Below are 10,693 nucleotides of genomic sequence, written 5' to 3'. Positions count from 1 at the left end.
CATTTAACTAAAATGCAGGAGATATATGAATAATATATGAATATATTGTGTTCAATATACATATTACCCTAAACAAGAACGAGGAAACATAAAACGCAAAAAAGTTTTTTGAAAATATTTAAAGATGATACCAAGCGTCTGGGAAGTCCTTATGGCTCGTAAGTGCAATGGAATATCGACTTTTCTACTTGACTCAGGGCACAGCAATAAGATTTTTTGTGTTCTGGATGCCGTGGATACAAAATTATAATGTACTGTAGGTACAGTAGCATCCAGCCCTAGAACACTTAGTTGTTTAGTTTATGAGCCCAAGGATCGAGCTCGGAAATGTTTACGTGTGAGACCGACACCGCTATGCCCAGCAGATTATTGTGTAATAAACTAAGCTTAGCTAAGTTAATGTGTAATAAGCAGAGCTAACCCTAGACAGAATCAGGGCGGATTCATACCACACAACTGTTACTTTTTATAATTTTATATAGTTAGTGCTTAATAAATAATAAAATAATTCATTTTCAGATAACATGTCCAAAGAGTACAACGAGTAGGTAACCAAATGAAAGACCAAGATTTTCAATAAGGTACATGTATTGTTTTTTTAAATATTTATAAGGCTTTTTCTTTTTATACAATATCGACAGAACGTGACGTCATTACAGTACATAGTAAAAATTATAACAGTGGGATTCATTTTAAACAACACAAAATAAATTCGTTTACAATAAATGCATTAATATTTTTTTTATAATTTACACGCTAATTTAAGGTTCTTAATACAAAAATAGTGAAATAGGTACATACAGTAAAGTCTGAGCATGGTTACTTAGCTTTATAAGCATCACACATTGATTATAATGATTATTCACAGATATTTTATACTCTAGATAGACATCTGGGTTAGGGACATAATCAAAAATGCAGACTGAACCTAGTCTGTATGTATCGCTTTTATATCTTTTCCATACCTCCACATTAGAGCACACGAACACTGCGCCGGCGCAAGTCCTCCCAAAAATCATTACTTCAAGTAATCCTTCGCGTCGTTCACCCAGTCAAGTATAATCTCTATGTATATAATACCTCTGATGATTATTATATAATTAATAGCCTTTGCATTGACATGGACCTTCGAGTGCGTTCAGCCATACCTGCTCTGCTGTTTAGAAGTTCAAAACTCATATTTCTACTTTAAATCTATTATTGGGATACAAATTATGCAGAAATAATAATGTATGTTACAATTAAACATTTTCGCTAAACATTAAAATATAATCATAAAAATGAAAAACTCAGTTACTTAGAGAATTTAAAAAAACAAGTTTAGCATCAAACAGTGCTTCGTAATTATTAATTAGGAAAATAATATTAAATTTATTATAGCATTAAAGTTATAACATAATATGACAAACATATTAATGAATTGAAACATGAATTACCTAACAAAAACAATTTGGCACAAGAAAGTTTATAACTTAGATGTAGTAATAAGACATAAAAATCTACAGATTCAAAATACTAAAAGGTTCTGAAATGGTCATCACTAGGGTTGCCAACAGTAAAAAACCACTAAGATCCAGCCTAGTCTGATAGGTAAGTCTGAAATATTTTTTTACATTACTTGGTTTTATAAATATTGAGGGATTTTAGGGTTTATGCATTTTAATTTATACTATACTATAATTATATATTTTTAAACATTCGAATCCTCGAAATCGGATTCGAATCGTAATCTCTCGGATTTTAGGTTTTGGAGATTGAACTAGAATATCTAAATATTTTAAGTTGTCAAACCTAGCAATACCTTAAAATATTACAATAAAAATAATTAGTCATGACAAACAAATCCCGATAAAAGGTATTACACAAATTCCTAACACATTTTAACTATGTTAGATATACCCAAAGACCATTCACAGATAGATACATAGAAACAACAATATTTTTTAAGTAAAATCAAATATTACAAAAAAATAAAATACATGATTTAATTTCACAAATGGCACAAATCGTTGCACAGATACAATAAAAGATATACGAAACGAAATAAATAGGTTTCGTTCACAAATTCAATAATTTTATACAATTTATTTAAATAAAATCCTAAGTTTGAAATATATATTAAATAAATAATTTTCTTATATTCATCCAAAAAATAATTTATACAAATGCAAATCAAGTTTTTATGAATCAAAACGAAAATACAATTGAACAGCAAAAGGAAGAAATATATTCCAATGACGAAACTAAAGGTACAACATTTTAACCTGTGAGATGTGCTATGGCCATTTTTATTTGATTTTGATTTTAAGTATTAACTGCTGTAGTATAAACTGCAGCAGTAAAAATCTTCTGCTATTTTGCAGATTATTTTTTAAACGCCGACAGACAAAAAAGAGCTCCTTACAGCAACATATTAAGAAAATAGATTATTTAAAAATAATGGAGGCATTATAAAATAATTTATTACATAAAAAATATAAATCATTTAAACTTTTCTATACATCCAATACTTGTGTTATGTCTCAACACACAACAACACAATAATATGTTTCAGATTAACATAATCCTGTTGTAAAAACATAAATATTATCAGGAGCTCGCGGATTATTATAGGCTAGACTGAATTGCAGATTGATAACGCTTGCCCTTGGATTAAAATCTTTATAACTGATGAAACATATATTCAAAACCTTACATATGTAGATTCAGACCACAATTCGGATTCTTTTATGACCTATCGGTCTTTTTACCTACATATAAGAATCCTTAGTAAATAATATAAATAAATCAACGACGAAATCAGTAAATAAAGATTTAAATTTAAAATTTTCATATGCCATACATCAAAGAACAACGTTTACATATATGAACCACAAGCTCCACATACACTTTATTACTATTACATTTATCTACGTTACACATAAGGCAGTTTCAGATAGAGCGTATTTTCCATGTAACACTGTGTTAGTTACATAAATATATAAGTGTAGGTTAAGTTAATATATTATATTTAAAGAAAATTTATGTATACTCGAAGAAACAATTCCATTTATACATATTTCAATATATTGAGCTTCATGATTGCATGATTGTTTTCTCTTTCTGACTCGAATATAGACAGACATACACATAGGGCCGTGGTAGACAAAATATTAATAAGATATTTTGTCGGTCACAGCCCTACGTGTATGTCTGTCTATATTCGAGTCAGAAATACACTATGTTTGTAAATGTAAATGTACCCTTAGACAAAAACACGACAAAATGTAGTTGAAAATATTTGAGTATCCTTTGAAAGATAGACACAATGATGAGTACTTTGGATAGATAAAATAAACTGAAAGAAGAGCATTAGAGCATTCACAAACATGTTTTTTCATACATTTGTAACAAGTCTGTTGTGACAATTAAACAAAATATGACTGGAGTAGTAACAATATTTTTGAAGAATACAGACTAAATGAATTAGTCCAAAAATCAGTCTTACAGATGTTAAGGAAGAACTTCAAATAATGTAATAGTATGTACACAACATATGACATGACTTTAAAATAACAATGAGATCTATCTATTGCACTTCAGAATTTTTAAAATTTATATATTATATATGAAAACCTGACTTCTCAAATTTGAAAATTGTTTTGGAAATAATATAAGTATTTTACATAATAATGTAATTATTCATTCACTCATTTATCATTTCTAAAAAACAGACTCGAATAACTTTACAAATTAAATTATTTATATTTATTATATTTCATTGTTATAATAATAAAGACAAATAATACAAGTATATGAAAACAGATATAATATAGTCCATCATATCAATTATATTTTATACAAAATAAAAAAATCGATAGTTTTAAAACACCACCAAGTTCGAACAGGGTGTGTGTATTTTGTCTTTTAAGAAATTAAATAATAATCTCTCTTGATATCCCATACAGATTACGATGTCAAAATACGCAGTGACAATTTGTTTACTTATGAACTATTTATTTAAATGAATGTACACCTCCCTAGTACCTTAGTCTCAGTTTCGTTTTCATAAGAATAAATGCCAAATACTATTTTTATTTATAACATTATTATATACAAGGCATTGGCATCGAAACAAAATGTACAGTCACAGTCAAAAGAGTTAATAAAATATAGATTTTTTTTTCAATTTCCAACTAATCAGTTATGGGCACATATTGGGTTGAACAAGTCTTAAGTTTAACAAAGTGAGCGATAAATTTTCAACAAACACTCAGGAAACCATGAAATTTAAGTACAAACTAACTTAATTAAAAATTATTTCTGGTCCCAAGCTACAATTATCTGTATCGTACACTACACATCGTTCTGTCAACAATATTTCACAAACTAAAATGTATCAAAACACGCTCTTTTGACTATGACCATAATATTTGGCAACATTTTAATTACACTAGCAATGTGGTAGATACAATTTCCGAAAAGTATTTAAGATTTGCGAATAAATCTTTTTGAAAAATAATTGTCTCTTATTAAATAAATAATTACATACATATAATAATTTCTGTTAATTTATCTATGGTCACGTAGGTATAGAAATTGTCGATGGAGCGTGGTGTTATTTATTGTAATCACATAGCGTATATACGAGTACATTTTATAGCGCATTTTTAACAAAGTCGTATGGATCTGGTACACAAAAATCTATACAAACCGTAGACCGAGCAAAATATACTTTCAGTAGGTTAAGCATGGCTATCTCATCATCTCTTATCCTTGGTGGTACTTATTATTTCTATGCAGCACACACACTTTAAATGGTAACTGTAGAATATAGACAAAAATTGAAAGATTCAAATAGAATCGTTCTACTTCTAGGGAGGTCCTACTCCTATGGAGCAACAGATGAATTGGCCAACTTGAAGAGATATCACGTAAGTGTGCTTTTCACAAATATCAGAGCAAAATATATCAGTGAGAGCACGTCACAAATAGATGGCGCTATAGTAGTAACGCGGTGTTGAGTAAGGGCGGGTGACTATATCTTAGTAGTGACTACTTGTTGTAGTTAAATTTTATGCGTACTAGCCTAGAGAGGGAGGGCCTCAGTTGTCATTATTGGACAACAGACCTCATCAGAGTCACAAGAGGCAGTTGGAAAACTTTTGATGAGTGCTAACCGCACGTCCAATTTACAACATTCACCTATGAAGTCTCACATTGGGGTGGATCTCTAATGATGAGAAAATATTCACGCTTAGCAACAGAATACAAAAGTAACAATCAGTAGAAATCGATAACCCGGCGATGCCACGTCACATATCATATCAATTTCAATTACAAAATTGTGGTCCATCTTCGTATGCTCTGATCAAATACGGCCATGGATTTTGTGTACCATAACCATGAGACACGACGGTGACATTCACACTAAATATATCGTAGTTTATCTAGCGATTATCAGCTACGAGTCGATAACGTGCGTGAACGATAAAGCGCCGTGTAAACGTAATAACATGTCGTTTCATAAAACTCAAATTTGTTGATAAGGAAATCTCTAGAGATAACGTGTTATGACAAAAAATACACGATTTCCCCGTACAGCTGAGCTGTGGCCGAATAAATGATAACCGATATCAAAAATAGCAAATGTAATAGTTACTGGCAAAATGTTTTCAAGTTCAACGATTCGTTATCTACGGATACCTAATATGCAATCTAATATATAAAATTCTCGTGTCACAGTTTTCGTTGCCATACTCCTCCGAAACGGCTTGACCGATTTTGATGAAATTTTTGTGCTTATCCGGTATCTATGAGAATCGGCCAACATCTATTTTTCATCCCCCTAAGTGATAAGGGTTGTTCACCCTTAACATTTTTTTATTTATATGGCAACCCAACGTTTGCCGGGTCAGCTAGTATCTATATCAGTTTAAACGATATTAAGGACAGAACTGTGATTTCGTCTCTGAAAATACTAACATACTTTTGCCCGCAAGTTGATTTACTTTCCTGTTATTGAATTTCAATCATACATGTAGTATAGGTACAGGAAAGTGGCAATAAATTAAATATGCTTATATGTTGACATTGGCAAAAATATAACAGTAGCTATGTAAATATTTTTAGAATTACACCGATGTTAGAACTTTTAGAAATCAATCAGTTGGTAGTTAAAATATAAACAAAATATTTGAAATTATCAAATACCAAAGTTGTTCATCAATCAATCGTGTTCCATAATCACTCGGAGTCAAAAAACCGTAGCATTCTAAGATACCTATTAGGTTCTGAATTGACTAATTATATGTAGGTACATTCTTACAGAGAATTTATTAAAAAAAAACTTTTTCTGTGTCTTAACTGAAAACACATCTAACTTCTCTTATGCCCTAACAGAAAATATTTGGAATCATTCCAATACATAAATCTAAAAAAACAGTATTTCAGCGACGCCTCAGCGCGCCTGACATGTTTATTTGTTTTGTCGGAAATTATTTGCCAAAGACGTAAAAAATTTAATTACCACCTAACTGCACCTAATTACAAAATACACGCCGTATACCTAAATAAATATTGCTTCACGAAAAGTTAATTTAAAATCGATTTTTAATCATTTTCGTTTGAAGTAAAATTATCACTCTCTTTCTGTGCTCATTTCCACACGTAGAGTCGATCTTTTTTGTAATTTTCTTACATTTTACTCTTATCCTAAGATTTTAATTGGAAATGTTACAACCAATCCATTTAGTTGGCGATATTTTAAGCCAGCGACTGTAGAAATCTATCCAGTTTCATGTTTGACTCTCCTAAGCTACTTTTCACAGGTTTGTAATACCATATCGTCAATTATTTGCCTATCAAAGATTGTATATACTAGGTACTAATTGTCAATTTCGATCTTTCGTAGGCAATATTTGGATAGATTCAGTATTAATAACTGGCGTATATCAATCTCATCATTTTAATTCTGATATTTGCACTATCTTTCTAATTCCATCTACTATATTTCTATGCAAAGTGATATTTATTACGTTTTCACTTTAGGGTACTCTTTATATTTGAGAACTAAATAAACCAATATAAATAACATGTCCTTCAAGACTTTCATATTGGTATTCAATACATATAAGTCTAGTAAACAAGGATTATATTAGAGTGAGACAGAAATATTTCATATTCCATTACGTAAATTAGCAAGAAATTTAAATGAACAGTAAAACGGCACAGAGCTCATATACATATCTTTACAAAAAGTCGTAATCCTTAAGGTCACGGAAACAATGGGCGAGGCTAATAAACCTCAAGGACTGTTACCTCGGAGCTAAAGAAAAATATGAACACACGCCGATTGCAAATAGAAGATAAAGTAAATAAATTTATTTATACAATCGAGTCACGGTTTACGTTATTTTCACGCACGTTATCCACTGAAATTACCATTAACTTGCCCACGCGTCCCGTCAGGAATGTCCTAATGTCCGATTTCACAATTCGGAGTTATGGAAATGTGTAAATGATTGGTTTTATGAGACTAAATAAAATTCTAACGTCATATTCAAATATTCTGATGAAAGTATTTCAACCTTTAAAATATTCAATTTCAATTCAAATCCACTTACATAAACAACGTACATAAAATATCAGTAACACTTTCTTTTAAGAATATGCTATAGAAATGAACCATCTTGTAACCTCTCGAAAAGTCATACAAAAAAAAAACGATTTTATTTTAATTAGATGCCGCATTGTCCCTGCGACCACAGTATCGTATCTAAGCAAATGTTTGTCTGTTCTGCTGACGTACGTTAAAAACAGAAATAACCACATACAATGTGATAACGAACATTACTTCTAAATAAAATCTTGTAGTAGTTCTTAAATTCACTACACTAAACACTCTCTTTAAAATATACGTTGGTATATTTTAAAGAGAAATGTATTCTAAGTAAAAAACTTAAATGTCATCATTATTGTTTCGTTAAAGTACAAAAGCAATTTGTTAGTTATTTTATTATATTGTTTTTATAATCTTCTCATTGAGTTCCAAAAAGCAAGGATAGGATTTTGAAATACGATATCCGCCCAGTTTTTTTTTTTCAAAATTTCCAGCGAACAATAATTCTTACTCATAGACATAAAGAATTGATTTAATAAAAAATACCAGATATGAACAAAAACTTACACACTTTATTGTATCCCAATTATTTCATCATTTCCAATTATAATATAATAAACAAACAGTATCCGATACTGATATGACATATAACGATATAATTCAGCAAATACCAGTTAATATGCAGGTACTTATGAGTAATCTAACCCTTTTGACATACAACCAACGAATACCACACCATCAGATAAAAAACACGCAGATGACCGTACTAGTAGGTAACGAGTAGGTGGTACCCAGGGCTACCACGACAAAATAATTATAACAAATAAACTATGTAATTATATCTAAGTTTAGAAATTTATAACATTACTTTTAGCGAGTAATGCATACATTATTAGTGTCCATCGCAGCACAGTGCTTTTAGAAAACGTAACAATGCACATTTGTTAAATAATGTTCATACCTTTTGAAGATATATCGTGTAAATTAAGAGATAAGAATGATTTTTGACTAGGTATCATGCTACTGGCCAAATTTTAATAAAAACCGTAAAAGATTTGACACTTATAAAAGTATTAACCATAGAAGTAGGATCCAGAGCTAGTCACGAAATAGTTTCTAAACGAAATACTTTCTTATACGTTACTATTAAACAGCACTTTTAAGGCGTCCACTAAGACAATCGTGCTTGTGGCGGCGCTCTCCCGATTTTCACAAACAATATGTGAGCGAGTATATATGAAGACGAACATCGTAATTTTAAATAACGATAAAAAAAACAAGGATCTATTTTTTTTTTTGTATAATAAAAGAGTAGCAGGCGAGCATGCAGTCCACCTGATGGTAAGTGGCTATTGCCGCCCATGGACATCTGTAATCAACCCGTCTGTCTCCCTTACCACCCTTCAAACCGGAACACAGCAGCGCCTAACACTGCTGTTATTAGGTAGAAATAGGTGTGGCGGTGGTGCCGCCGGAGTCGAACCACAAAGGGTTCTACCACCTTCATTTACCACCTACCACCTACCACCTATTACCTTACCTTTTCTACCTTTTAAGTTGAAAAGGGGCGAAGTATCAAGCTATCAACCCTAACATACAACTGCGCATTTGTTGTAGTCGCGTGAGACATCAGATAAAACGTGAAACTCCCAGTAAGTAATGCACGGTATTTATGCACACTAAACTAAATTAATAATGCTTTCAGCGTAGTTGAGTTAATTACGCTTTTCATATTATGGCTCGCTACAAAAAGTTATTTGTGGGAGGTAAAATTGCTGAGTAATATGCGAAAGAAAAATATTTTTAAGAGTTTTCCGCTTTGTAACGGTTTAGAAGATCGAAAAAATGGGCTGTGCCAGATGGACTGACATAGTATTTCATTAGGGATTTCCTAAAATTTTTAAAGTTCATATCGTGCAATTATCGATGTTTATACTCATTGGATGTAAACATTATAAACTAAGCGATTTTAAAATCATAGACTGATTATTTTTTCTATAAATAAAAATAGCTAATAGTGGATTATGGGAGGGGCCCATATAATGTGAAACCGCGAGGGAAAAACAATATATAGAAAGAGGTATGTGCTCAAAAGGTCAAAAGTAAATTAGAAACGGTAGGCACTTACGACACATTACATAAACTCACACAAATTCTACTTAATAAATCATGCCTTATGGACTTTCATTTCTTGTTATTTATTTATCAAATTTGTGGTACGGTGGAGATTTTGCTTGAACAAATAAGTTTATGACTTTTACAGCTAATAGATTAGGTACTGAACATAAATATGACATATTTGTAGTGTAAGAGGTAATAATGGCAAAAATATATTCGGTAAAATCGTTAATATAAATTTTATTACTAAAAATTAATGTCTGTTTTCCCCGTATTTAAATTATTTATCGTTTAAGAGTTGTACACGTCGAGGTTCGTCACACAAAAGTCTCTGGGTCCGTTATCAGAACCTGGAATATTCTGTTATTTGGCCTTCATGTTTAAACACAGTAATATTCGTGGCTGGCTATTTAGCTGAAAATCTGATCAGTCATATCCACCGAAACGTTAAAAAAAATATAGTCCTACTCGAAAAGACAAACTCCATTGAACTGTTAAGTCGACAATAAGACAGGTTATTTCCACCAGTCCGACACGGCTTATTTAGCTAACGAGGTTATCCACTTATCACAAGTGGACTGCGCGTTCCACTTCCTCCTAATAACGAACATTAGTTCCACTTCTGACGCCGCGAGAGCAAGTGTTATACTACCATCGTACAATAATCACAAAATCACGTCTATACATTACATACACCCTAAACCGCTTATGCTGGCTTCCCATGGACCGTGATTGTGCGGAAGGACGCGAACATTCTCGCTTCGATGCACTGTAGAAAGAGTATTGTTTATGGTAGCGCGGACGTGTTAGTAGCGGTGCTTCGGATTTGCTGCATGTGTAAATTCTTTGCAAACTCTCACTTTATTCCATTTTGGAATAACAGAATTGTTTCAAATCTCAAGACTAGACCTACACGCACCGATATCTGATCGTCCAACGTCCGCGCACAAATCCGTAGAACCACGACCGTGGGAA

This window comes from Epargyreus clarus, unplaced genomic scaffold (assembly GCF_041222505.1).
Source record: "Epargyreus clarus isolate Ecla_fem2 unplaced genomic scaffold, WU_Ecla_fem_2.2 ptg000034l, whole genome shotgun sequence".
NCBI lineage: Eukaryota > Metazoa > Arthropoda > Insecta > Lepidoptera > Hesperiidae > Epargyreus > Epargyreus clarus.
Note: the sequence above shows the minus strand (reverse complement) of the source record.